Raw genomic sequence first — 14,335 nt, 5'->3', positions numbered from 1 at the left:
CTCACAAGCATCGAACGTGTGACATTGGCAGACGCTCAGCACTGTCCCGTATACAATCTAACTGTTCACTTTGCGTGTTTAGCCTCAGGACAAAATATTGCGAATGAGATACAATAATCCATACTAATAATTGTATTAAAAAAGTTACTTTATCTGTATGTTTGTTTGTTCACGCTTATACGACGGAAAATTTACGAAATTATACTTACAGTATAGATACATACATAATTAACCTCACGCCTGTCTCCCAAGATAGGTAGAGACTATGGAACACCAATTGCTACGAATCTTACATTTCTCAACAGTCATCAGTCCTTTCATACATGCTCGTTGGTTAAAGGAACTTTTAATTTGACCCTTCTTTAATATATTGTCATCCTTATCAAATAGTTACGCGAGTAAGCTGAAAAACATAATAATTAATTTAATTAATAATATATATTATATTTATATTTCTGCGCACACTGCTCATGATAAAGAGTCCCTCTGTGACTCGAAAGTAATAGAGCTTTTCTCCGTTAAAGTACGTGAGTAAACCTTGATTTTTAGTTAAATTAATAACATAAACAAAAATGTAATTAATTTCTGCATTTTGACTAATTAATTTAGAAGAAAATAGTCTCTACAACAACTTCAAGACAAAGTCAGATGTAAGAGCCAGTATACATTATGAAATATTACATGCTACTGTTTTGTAATTTATTATCATAATCCTATATTACAGCGAGAGTAACCTATCACGATTTTGCGACAACGAATACTCTGCTCTATTCATTAATGAAGCCATAATAGCATTTTTTTTTTTTAATTAAACTTTGCCCCACTCTATGATTCTCTCCTGTGTCGTGGGTGCGATTACAAACATACAATTTCATATACACATGATACCCAGACCCGAAACAACAATTTGTGGATCAGACAAAGAGTTGTTCCGTGCAGGAATCGATTCCGCTACACATTACGCGGTAGCCGATTGCCCAGCCATCGCGCCAACCGTACCGTACAGTATTTAAATGTTAAGTTGCATTCAATACATATAACAAGATGGATTTTAAGGGAGATTAGTGTAAGTAGAAACATAGATTATCTTTGAAAGACAGTTGAAAAGCTTTATCTAAACGAACACAGGAAAGAATTTAAAAGTAAATAAATCGTCTACCTACCTAACAAAGCAAAGCAACGCAACCAAAAATCCAGCAAACTCCCGCATATTTCTGTTACGAATTAATTAGCTGATAGTTAGCGTAATGGATTCAAAAGTAAAGATAACTTTAATAAGCATGGATTTGAATACACCGGCCCACGCGCCCGTAATACTGGCCGGCTGCAGATATTCGCCATTTGAATTATTCATTATAATCAGTGCACTTATACAGGTCCCGTTTTATACAGAATTACTTGTAATTGTATCGGTTTCGCAATGTAGCGTGTGGGGAAAGCTTTGGTAAGTCGTTAGTGGGAGTATTTGGTTCTAGCTACTATGTAACACGTTAGGACGCAGAGTGCCAAAGACTTAGGTTTAAATAATTCTTTCCTCTAAAGAGCACTACAGAATCAACTTGTACTCTCATACTATCCTTTATTTGATTGTCTGGACTTTAAAAGAGACTATGACCTCTGAGTTTGTTTCGGCATTTCTTCTCAGATTAGTCGGATAGGAAATATCGGTCTCATCTAAGTATCTTAAAGACTTACGTATAAAAGTTTTATCTTGTAACCAACTTACAAAAATAAATATCATTTATCATTCATCATCATTAATGATTGATTCTTTATTTTGGTAGATGTGGACAGACATACACAAAATTTATAGATTCCTAGATAATTTCCACTATCAATTACATTGACATTAAAATAAATGCTCACTTTTTTCAACTAGCCAACTTTACCTCCACATGTATCCTTCAAAACAGCAGTACAGTGTACATGTAACAATATAGGTAATCCGCTACCACGTCATAGGAAACGAGCCTAGCGTCCTTTATCGAGGACAATTCCACTCCCAAGCCAATCAAACTCCGCGGAAGTCAAAGGATTTTTGTTTTAACCGTTTCTTTTTAGAAATTTTTAGCGGCAAACCGCCATATTGCTTTCCGTTCAGATACGAAATGAAATGATTTTTTGATGGATGAAGTGGAATTACGGCGTTCCGTTAATTCAGTCCTTTGTCGTTTCCCATTGTGTTTGCTTCATTCTTTGGTTAGTTATTGATTAGATTTTGTGCTTACTAATTTTTGGTTTCCTCATTTGCTTTTGTGTTTTGAGCAACGTATATGGAGTAGTTTGCTATGAGCACTTAAAAATGTTCTTATCATTTGACTAAAATGTTTACAAGATGGATTTATTGTAATGTTACTTTTTATGGAATTTGATCAGGTGGGTCACCTGATTGTAAACGATCAGCACCGCCCATGGACACCCGCAACACCAGAGGAGTCACACCTTTAAATGTTTAAACATGTAGTTGTCTGTTAAATTAAGACGCATTATAGGCTTACTAAACTCTAAAAGAACTTCCCGTATGCTTGTTACTTAACCACAACTCCCAAATGCAAGAGACAGATACCTCTTTCACTTCTTTTTTTATACTTACACAAAGGAATACTTTAACCCATACTCCTCACAAAAGGGGTAATCATGCTGCTGACATTTATCGTTTAATATAAATACTGAGCGTAATCAATCTGATCCCACTCAGCGCTGAACGCCAACTGGCATTGACATTTTTTGGTTTAAGCTTAATTATTTACAAAATAGCGAAAAAGTACGACCCGGTAACGGTGTAGCGGTTAGAGGTGGATGGAGAGTGCGTGTTTGATTTTTGAATTGAAACTTTTATGGGGATTTGGTTGATGAAAATTGTGTGTGGTTATGTAAAGTATGAATTGAGATTGGCTTATTGGTGTCGCATCTTGTAGTGACGCTAGTTTTTCGAATCAAACAGTCAATAATGATTACCATCATCATCTGCCAAAAGATATCAACTGCTGAACGAAAGATAAAGAAAGAGTTCTTCATAGGGAATTTTGTCAGAATATGGGAATTAGAAGAACTCTTGGCGACCAAGTTTTGGCCAAGTTAGGGCCAACCAAAATGTAGGGGTGCAGTTACTCGGCCTTCGAAAGATAGGTGCAATATTGGGACGTATAACTGAGATAAACATTCCTGTAATTAAAAAAAAAATGTTATTTTGCTTGTAACAAGATTGTAATAAAATCATACGTTTCCAAGTATTCACAACCCTCCAATACAACTCAATAATAACCGATTTCATATCGGGACAAAATATGCTCCTACCCCCATTCAGTGATACGAATACCCAAATACCCTCGATATTTAAACAGTGAAGCTACCTCTGTAAACATGATCTGTGCACAAATGAATAATAGTTATTTTATTTTTCGATTGTCCACTGCGGTTCGTCGAAGCCGGCTGTCCAAGAATTAATAACGGACGGTACTGGGTTCCCAACCGCGACAATCTGCGCTCTTTTTGAGTGTGCACAATTTTTTTTCCATATTTTTTTTTTTCGCTTTTTTTCTATTCAGTGCCCGATAGTTTTTTGCGGTCGATGACCGTCCCCGCTTTTATGAATGCAATGGATTTTTTAATGGATGCCTATATGAGTTTCGGTTATTGATAATTATGTGAGATAAATTGGATCTGGTCTGGTTTTGTTTGTTTTGTCAACGTTTACACGTTTAACTGTTATTTAATATTGTGTTGAAGTGTAGTGGTTTTTGTTGTTTGTTTTGTACTAGCGATCCGCTTCAGCTTAGCATGGGTGCAATGGTGATATATTGTACATAATTATAAACCTTCCTCTTGAATGTCTCTATCTATTAAAAAAACCAAATCAAGGTTTTAAAGATTTAAGCATACAAAGGGACAGAGAAAGCAACTTTGTTTTATACTATGTAGTGATGATTAGTATAGCATAATGTGAATACCATTTAGATGTAAGTACTGAATTTAACAGGGATTTCATTCAGTTTTCTGAGTACTCTATAAATACATGGCAAACCTTACGCATAGACACCATGTGCATACGTAGCTGTTGCTTAACTAAGAGGAAGAGTACTCTTTCCTTTCCACATGACGCTACTTAAAAGTGTAATAAATGTTTCTGTAAGTGAGCCATGGAGTTAAAGTTTTTTTTTTTCAAACAGACAAATTTTCCCACTTCATTATACAGTATGAAGATTACTCATATGATTTAAATGAAATTACAAGTACTAGTAATCGTCCACAGAAGCATAATACAACTAAACATTCACATTCTTTTTGTATATCGTTAGTCGAGATGACAACAAATATTATGTGGTTTAAATTAAGTCATAAGAGATCTCCCCATACGGTATATTTCTTCTATTATCTAGGCAAATAATTACATAGAGCGATCTAAGAAACAGAAAGTAAAAAAAATCTTTTATTTTCCATCGAAAATTGGTGATTTTCCGTCTATTTAGTGTAATTATTATAATAAATATTTCCCTTCAGGTTCGCTACGTCAACATGGACATTGTTTGTCATATAGGAGGTAGTGATAATGAATTTATACGATACCGCGACGCGTTTACAAGCCTCGCGCTGCGCGTCCCTGTGTTGTGATTCAGGCTACGGTAAGTGGCCTGTTTCTATAGCGTGTGTATGTGAATTTATTATTTTGTTTTTGTTTTTATTTTTAGTCTAGATGTAGAGTAGAGGTATTGCTGATATCATATAGTAAAATCACGCGTTTGTGAATTCAGTTCCTGCGCTGTGCTACTTACATTACATCCAGTTTTCCAGTACTTTACGACCTATATCTATCCATTTTCATAACCCAGCTGACACCAAACCTAACTAAAAAATCACGGTTTATTCACGTACATTAATAGAGGAAAGGTCTACTAGTTTCGAGTCACAGAAGCCCTCTTCGTCATGATCAGCATACAGACGCGGCTACGTCGTGCAGCCTATTTTACAACTAGTAGATTTTCTCCATTAATAAAATTTACGTGAGTATACCGTGATTTTTAGTTAATTTAGTATGTTTCACGATATCACGTATAAAAATATACCATAAACATCTACTACAGAAAATAATCAATTGCAGTCTTGCATCATACCGTATTCTACTCCAGTGTAACCGACCCGTTGATGTTCAATTTATTTTTGGCCCCCACTGATCGTTGCTTTGAGGTGCATTAATACGTTCCGAGCTAATTTTTAATGGATACCGAATAGTTTTAAAACCGCTTTTCCTACGGACAATTTTGCGGTGACACTGTCGAAGGGAGTAAGTGAGTTTACACTTTGAACTGTCAATTAGTACAGTTCGATATCAATATTGCATTATTATGAAATGGTTTTAAAAATATTATGTGTTGTTCGTGTGTTTTGTCGTGTGTGTGTTTGTGTTTGGTTGCGGTTTTTTGTGTTAGTGTGTAGAGTTTTGATTGTTGTAATAGGATAGATGGCTAATCTATTTTTCTATTTTGGAGTCCGTCTAGTAGTTTGTTATAAAATATTACATTACAAGCCTATAAATATTTTAAGGGTGTGTTTCTACCAGAGACGTGCCATGTAACTATGCTACGGAGAAGTTATAGATAAACTGTGAAACTAAGTGACCGTTTCCACTGATACTAAGCTATGTAGCTGTGCGAGTAAGATGTCCTAGAAATGCACCGCCGCAAAGTGCCCAATCTTCCCAATCCCCGATTCCCCAACAATTCTTAAACTCCTAACCCCTCAGAAGGCCGGCAACGCGCTTGTAACGCTTCTAGTGTTTCAGATGTCCATGGGCGACGGCGATTGCTTACCATCAGGTGATCCATCTGCTCGTTTACCAGCTTATAGCATAAAAAGTACGATTATTTCTGACCACTAAATGACCTGTAATTATAATAAACATACTTACCTATCTAATAATTTAATTCCAAGTTAATCACAATAAAACACGTGAACATTTTCAATATTTAAATTATACAAAACAAAGGCAGTATTTAGGTACATTAAATTACACATAATGACTTGAATAATAAATTAGTTTTCGTAATTAACGTGTGTACGGCAGATAATAAAACTACGTTTGAATACTAGACTAGACTTATTATTAGGTTGTGTAATATGGCTAGGATTGTTAGCCTTATCGACCTATTTTATATAGATTTAATTATCATATTAGGTATTATTGTTTGTAGGCAAGCAACAGAATGTACCGCAAGTTTGCTTAATTAAGAATACAATACCTCATTGATTTTTTTGATGTATTATGTTTTTGAAATTAAATAGTGTTTTAGAAGTATTGATCTGTCTATTTAATAGAGTCAAACCCTAACTTTCTTCCTATCATCCTATCAACAGCCGATATTGGTTACTATGTACGTGGCTACTGCTGATCAAACGCCTCTTCTCGCACGGATAAGGTTTGAGCATTAATCACTGCGCTTGCTCAATGCGGGTTGGCGATTTCAAACTTATAATTAGACTTTATAAGCCCAGGTTTCCTCACGATGTTTTCCTTCACCGTTTGTCAGAGATGTCTAAATAATCTTAGCAAGTACACAATACATAACTCACAAAGAGTCACATTAGTACTTGCAGTTGTTAGGTTTCGAACCCGCACTGTCATGCATGAGAAGCATCTTAAACCTCCGGGCCACCACGACATTGACTTTTTTTATGAAATGTTAAATAGTAGGGCAACGTCACGTTAATTTAGACCTTAGACTTTTAGACTTAAGATTTATTATTGCCAAGTATTTTTAAAGAAATGAATTGTCTACATTTAAGGAATTACAGATTAAGTTGCAAGTAAATTCATCCAGTTTCACAAAGGTATACAGACAACATAAAGTTTTAATTTAATTATAATATATTGGTAATATCCAGTAATGCAAACAAGGACTCGCTCGGCGAGCTACCAGATGTAGGGTGACCATGCATACTCACATTGTTAATGCAATTTTGTTCAAGACATCGCGTGTAGTAATATTTCCATAATAGACTTTATCCGGAAATATGTTTATTAACTAAGTGTTTACCTTCTATCTAGGTAAGTTTACGAAAAAAGATATTCATCCAATTGATAATCAGTATTTTTTTTTATTAGCAATCAAAATCATTGTTTATTTACTCAATGTAAATAAGCATAAATGAAATCACTATTAAATGCATTAGACACTTCACTAAAACTTATAAAATAAAGAAAATAAAAAATTAACACCATCGTCTGACTTTTTTTATACAAAACCTTACTAAAGTACTTGTTATTAATGCCTTCTACCGAAAACCTTACAACGCAAAATCTCAACTTAAAACTTATCCCAAGCAACAGTAAACCCATAGCCACACACGGCCGCGTCCGCAGTATCTTAGTACAAGTGCATCGAATTAAATTCACGATTAGCATACGTAATTACTACGCTTATCGGTGGCTTAATTGCACTGTAATGAATCAACTGACTGTTTCTTACTAGATCTAGCTTTAGGTACGACGTACGAGTAGACTTGTTTCTTACTTTCCTTGTTGTTCGTTTCAAAAGGTTAGGTTTTTAGTATTATTTTATTTTTAGGTGTTAAGTTGAGTTAGAGCGTGGTTTATTTATTTTTAATTTGATTCTGTCTGTATTCAATATACATATATTATATTAAAGGATTTAATCATAACTTGAATAGCGTATTAGTTATATGTACACATAATTATACATTTGGTGGACTTATTGTCGTAGGCATTATCTTACCCGGAACTGCGGACTGCCTAGCGGGTTACCAGGGCTCCGGCTCAAAAAGCAGGAGTAGGAACGTGGTGGTTTTTAGTCAATAAGAGTCTGACCCTCCGTCTCGCCTCGCCCAAGGCGGGAGAAGTCAGTGAATGATTTTCCCCTTCAGGCGTCGAAAATATAATCCTAATCAGAGTTGTGAGGTACCCTACCTCACAGGCTCAAAACACTGGAACCATTGCCACGTTGAAAAAAAAATAGCTTCATACATAGTATTGAGCCAAATTTACGTATAATTGCATTACATTCAATCAAAATAATGATAAATATTTCAAAACTAGTTCAATCATAATAAAATAACATAGCAAATAGCGAGTTATTGAGACATTTCCTGTTCGAATTACGCACTTAATAGCTAATACTGATTTAACAAAATATCACGATTAATTACGAAATCATAATGGCAGCCTCGCAATGGACACACCTTACGCGAAACTGAATGCAATAACTTTGTAGCGTGGTAGCTTTATTTATTGTTTTGTTTTTTTTTTATTCGCTCATTCATTCAGTCTGCTTGCTGCTCATTCATAGACTTGATTGCAAGTACATATTTCATATTTGCTGTTATTTCAACCGCGTTTCGGAATATCTTTCGCCATTTTTTCTTTTCGTTCTTATACATTTATCATTTTTGGGCATTTTGCTGTATATATCCGAATAGTTAAGTTTTTATAATAGGGTAGATGACAATTTATGTTTTTAATGTCCGTCTTGTAGATTATTTTAAAACATAAGACACGTATATTTTATGTTCTTACGGAAATAAATACTTTCGAAGAAAATTATATCGACTTGAAATATCACGTGACGTCACTTATAGGTACATTATATACGTTAAATAACGTAAGTAATAATATAAATAACAAAACGCATCACATTTAATTACACACCCATAATTCAGTTACAGTCAAATCGTAGTGCACGCCACTGCCGAACGAAGTGACTTTGTATCGTCGTCTATTCGTTAATTTATTTAATTTGCAGCTCTGTATATGCGGTGTTCTAATTGCTCGGGTGCCGTTCGCCCACTTATCATAATGTCTCGCAAATCACGACGCTGCGGGAATAAATCTCGCGTCGATAGGACTTGGCCACTGGTCTCCTAGGGTTGAGCTCGGCTATACTGAAATAATTACACTGTAATTTAGTGTGCATTTCCATATTATCTCGCAGAAGATATTATGTGAATATGGGATATTGGTTGGCTAGTTTTAGTTGTGACATGTTCTTTAGAAGTGGATGTCTACAATGGAACTAAAGTTTAGTAAGTACTTATCGTAAAGATTGTACAGAAATATTTTTTATGTTGCCCTATACTAGCATTTTCTCCTGGGTGGGAACAACAATTTGTGGATCACACAAAGAGATATTCAGCGCGAGAATCGAACCCGCTACACGTTGAATAGCAGCCAGTTGCCCAGCTACCGCGGCAACCAAAAACATCTTGTTCCCAAACATTATTCATACGTCTTATTTCAGTAGTTTTTTACTTTATTGTGTATTTTCTATATCTTCAACAGTTCAACGGTTAACTATCATCTAATTCCATCAAATGATTCGAAATATCAAATCATTAAACTAATTCTTTACAGATTAAGAAACACAAAAAGAACAATTGTTCAAAAACTACTCTAGACAAGTACATGCTAGCCCTAGAAGATCCAGTTACGCACAAAAATGGAGCTGGGCGCACGCGAATTTCTAACATAAATCGCGAACGACTCCCCATCGGCGCGCACGCAGCGTTCGGCGGCGACCGCAGTACTTTATTATGTATCAACACGAAATTATTATACAATCAACGCTATTAGTGATAACATTCAATTTGCATCTCATCTCAGAAACTAATCTTTATTGATTTTTATTTAAATTATTAATTTTATTTTTAGTTCTTATGATTAAATTTGGGTATTATGCAACACGATTTAATAAATGGAGTGATTAGTTTCTTTAAGAGATTGATGTTGATTATAATTGCGGGTGTCTCGTTGGTCGGGTGGTCGCAAGTGCGACTGCCGGGCAAGGGGTTTTGGGTTCAATTCAAAAAAGATTGCTGAGTTTTTTTCGGTTATTCAAAAATTTCTCTGTAGTAGCACGGTGTCTGGAATTGTGCCCAGTATATGGCATTAGGCTCACCCCTAATTACATGGGACATATAACACAAATTGTGAAAAGTGGTGTACATTGTATAGCGGCATTACGTGCCGTAATGTGCACCTCTGCGTACCCTTTCAGGGATAAAAGGCGTGACGTTGTGCGTCTATGTGTGTGTAATTGCGAGTGTATTATCAGAGTAACAACTATTAATCTGATATCTTAATTGCAATGTACTTCTACCGGAGGTGTACGCAATCAGATTGGAGGATCAAAGAGTGGTTTGAAGAAGGCATAGATGTACCAAAGCAATGTCTCTTCTTTGTAGAATAACAGAAGTGTGCATGAGATTCCAAAGCAGGATTCTGCAGAAAAGAAGCAAAGATGTTTTAAACTTTGCATCCACTTCCTAGAAACGGATGTTCACCTAACAAGCGACCAGCGCCTTACATAGTTTATCGATCTACTCCGGCTACATGCTATAAATGATCAAATATACACTGAATATCCTTCCTCTGTATTTACGTAGTACATAGCCTACACAAAACACCCACCTTGTACGTTGAGACTAGAAATCTATGCCTACAGAGGGGCTAGGCCGAAAATTATTGGGGGGTGGGAGGTATGGCGCGCAAGGGGGTGGGGGCCAGCCGTCGCCGGGCTGATATGTGACCGGAGAGTCTTGTTCAACAAACGATGACGATGATTTAAGCTCAGGCGTTTTAAGTGTATTACTGGGAGAAATCCGGCTTTTGGGCTTAGGCTTAGATTTGAGTGAGCCTGCTATTATGGGGGGAGGCTTCTCGATTTATGTGTGCCTGTCCATTTGACGGCGGGGCCGCTGGAGTCGGGAGTTGCGACGTCATTTAGTTACTGCCCCGCTTCTACGAAAAAGGTTTTATATAGTTTGCTGTCAACTTCGTTTTTCGAACGCATTTGAAATTCCGAATAAAAAAATAAAACTTATCCCGCCATCATTCACGTAAGGAAAACTACATAGAAAACTCATCGCCTTTAAAAAAAAGTTACAAAAAAACTTAAATAAGTAGCATAATAAACAATAAATTAACTCCTTATTACTGTTCTGTGGTGCAGAAAATTAATTAAAAGTTCTTTAAATAACTCAATGAGCATGGTATTACATTCATTATTTTCTACGCAATTGCGAGTTACTGTGCAAGATTAATATGTTTTCAGTGCATTCGAATGATTAATTAGATTCATTATCGGTATAAAAATACAACGCTTACTTGTAAACTATTTATTATGCCAGCAAGTATACATAAAATAAATTTATGAATAACTGTGTTGAAGAAACGAATAAATGCAAACGTTGTTTTTTTACTATTATTTCACACTTACGAGTATGCCAGGTGTGATGATTTTAATTAACTTTAGAGTTCACGATTTAATACCATTTTATAACTAAAAACTAAATTAACAGGCATTACCTTTAGTACGAGTTGGCTTTACGTTTAAAGTAATCGAAATAAAAGCGCGTTCGGTGTTCTGATTGGTCGGCTCGATTAAACCTACCAATCAGAGCGCAGATTTTAAGTGTAAAACAAACTCATACTAAGGTTACATAATGCATCCTTTAAAAACAGTCTTGATATGAAATTTGAAGTGATATGGTCAGTGGTCATTCATTCAAATAATAAAGCAAAAATCTGTTATAAGAAAGAACTTAAATCCTTATTAACCTTACACCATATAAGTATCTTCTTTTTTATAATAACTATTGTGAGACATACTAAATTAACTAGAAATCACGGTTTAGTAATAGAGAAAAGCTCTACAGTTTGAAATTAGCTTGCTTTGCTTTAGCTTTTCTTTATTAATTTACGTGAGTAAACCGTGATTTTTAGTTAACATATTCTTTTTCTTGTCCTTTTCCTTAGCCCACCCAAAATCTTTCATCCACAAAAACACAAATTCCACCATCATCATACATCATACACCATCCAAAAAACTAAAGAAACTACAACTTACCATAACCAAAAGAATTTCATTAAACACTAACCTAAACACTAACTTTTCCATCACTCTACACCATCCAAAAAGCTAAAAGAAACCACAACTTACCATAACCAAAAGAATTTCATCAACGAACTTACTCAAGATGACCTTTTAACCCTGCGCCCTGCGTTCGACACACCACTAACTGCCTATAGCACTGATCGCAGCTAATGTGTTTGTGGGGATACCTCCCGGTCATCAGCTCTCCTGGTAAGGAAAATCGAGTGCCCTATGTATACTGCGAACGTATTTCCAGAATGTTCTCGAAAGATCTAGTTTTTGGAGCCTGTTATGCTTGTGGTTATTGTTATATGGTGTTTTGTTGCTGTGTGCAATTTGAGATTATGAAGTTTGTGAAGAATTGGATAGATGACAAATTTTTATTTTAATGTTCATCTTATTGGAACTTAAAACGGGATATTTAACATGTTTTTTTAGACTATGTGAGTTTCCGATATTTCGGCATTGTTGCAAGCGCCATGATTACGGATGAAAGACTCATGGTAAAATCCTGTTTTAAGTTCTAATGATAGTACCGGAGATAATATCTCCGAAAGTATCCGAAAGTATTGAAATATCGTGTGACGTCACTTTTGGGTACGTTTTGTATGTAGAAATGATGATGATGTAGAAATGACACGAACGATGACAAAATAAAAAAAATATCTGTAATATTTTTTCATTACCTAACTGGTTGTTGATAAATATAACAGAATTGTTAACTTCTATAGAAAGAATAAATAAATTGTTGTATTGTAAAGGTTTATATATTAAATACACATAATTATCCAGGGCTATTATCCTAAAATCATTCCCTAATAAACAAAATCAAATTCCAAAGACGTGGAACGGTCAGCTCAATCCTTTTACCGAATAATCCCGAAGTGGAAATTCGATATTGAATTTTTCTCGAGTTAATCTTGTATTCAAATTTTAATTATATCATTCTGCCGTTTGAATAAAAACGAATTCATTTCGTTCCGTCGGTGAATAATAATGTACGGACGAGCCGACGCTTGAATTACAGGGGCTGTGTGTCACACCGAACTGTTATGATTAGTTGCAGTGTTAGAAATATTTTTATTTTATTTTACACTTTATGTACATTATACAAAGGTGGACTTAATGCCAATCTCTACCAGTCAAGCTTTGGGTAATGTAGTATTTTAGTGTGTTATATTATTTTTAAGAGTACCTATCTGATAAACTTACTATCACAAACCATTTGACAAAATATGTGATACCTGATATAATATCTAGCTTGTGCTAAAAAGTTCTCGAAGATAACTCCTGTAAATCAGTTAATAGAGTAGAAACTAACAACACAACGAATTTCGGACATCAACAACTCTTTTGTGTCTCACGACAAAATGGGGGGTGGCGCTCATCGCTTACCATAACGTGACCCGTCTGCTTGTTTGCTTAAAAAAAAATCCTAGGAAAAAACCGATCTTTTTTTTGCAGGAAGAAATAATTTAATGGCGTACCAAGCAACTTTGTCTAAAAAGCTTTAGTGGCTTCAAATACCTAACTGTAGACACTTTTTTTAAGAGGGAAAAATCATCTTATGATTTCTCCTGCCTTTGGCAAGGCAAGAGGGAGTGTCAAATTCTTACTGACTAAAATCCACCCCCTCATTACTTCTGCTTTTCAAGCCGGAGCCCCGGTAACCCGCTAGGTAGTCCGCAGCTCCGGATATTTGTAGATTTTACCTTCTTTACTTACTTACTTTTCTTACATGTATCCTACAATAATAGTTTTAGCAAAAACAGCTAAGATTACACCACTATGTAACACACACAAAGTTATGGAGATCAACAATTAATTCCTATGTCTGTATCAGGAAAAGCACTTTTCATGACCTCATATGCATATTGAAATGATGCTGTGAGACGATTATGTTTAGAACACATTCGGGACACGCTATCAAGTCTAACCTGTCAGCCTAGTTGTGAATATAACCGCTGCCGTACTAATTATAGCGAAGTTATTTTGTTTGAAGCTAAATAAATGTTTTGTTGTTGATGTGTATTTCGTATGGAAAAAAAGGTAAATAATTTTGACTTTGAAAGTATTGTGGATTTAGATCGTAATTAAACTTATTATTGAATAGATAATGATTGATCTTATTCTAAATTGATTGGAATCAATTTTTATTTCTGTAAGGTTTCTGTCCAAAACATGGATTCAGTGCCCAGGAATTTCGATTTGAGGTCAGTTCGTAATTATTAGCTTTAAGTCTTCCTTACACAGCTACATAACTTAGTATCAGTGGAAACGGTCACATAGTTTCATAGCTTAGCGTATTACATTTTCTATCTCTGATGGAAAAACACCCTAAGTGTGAATGAACATTTTGAAGTATCAAACTTTTTTAAAATATTATAAGAAGATGTAAAAACTTTCTATGAGCAACAATAAAGACACCAAACACTAGTCTTGTACTGTAACAA

Source organism: Spodoptera frugiperda, chromosome 2 (genome assembly GCF_023101765.2).
Source record: "Spodoptera frugiperda isolate SF20-4 chromosome 2, AGI-APGP_CSIRO_Sfru_2.0, whole genome shotgun sequence".
Classification (NCBI taxonomy): Eukaryota; Metazoa; Arthropoda; class Insecta; order Lepidoptera; family Noctuidae; genus Spodoptera; species Spodoptera frugiperda.
This window is presented reverse-complemented; position numbering follows the sequence as displayed.